Source organism: Penaeus monodon, chromosome 19 (genome assembly GCF_015228065.2).
Source record: "Penaeus monodon isolate SGIC_2016 chromosome 19, NSTDA_Pmon_1, whole genome shotgun sequence".
NCBI lineage: Eukaryota > Metazoa > Arthropoda > Malacostraca > Decapoda > Penaeidae > Penaeus > Penaeus monodon.
In genome coordinates, this window is record NC_051404.1 from 1,839,718 (window position 1) to 1,839,949 (window position 232).

Here is a 232-nt window from a genome sequence, read left to right on the forward strand (position 1 = left end):
TCCTGAGTGATTCTTGAGACCTGTTTGGATGTGTGTGTGCTGTGTCTGAGCCTCAACTGCTAAAATGTGACTGACCAATGAATAATTAAATATACCAAATTTCCATTTTCAAAGAAATATTTAAAACTCACACTTTAAGTAACAGGTTCCTCATTACATATTACGGAAATCATCTAGGCCTTTCACATCCTGTATAAAATAAATAAAAAGTCTGATAGAGGAAAATAGTACG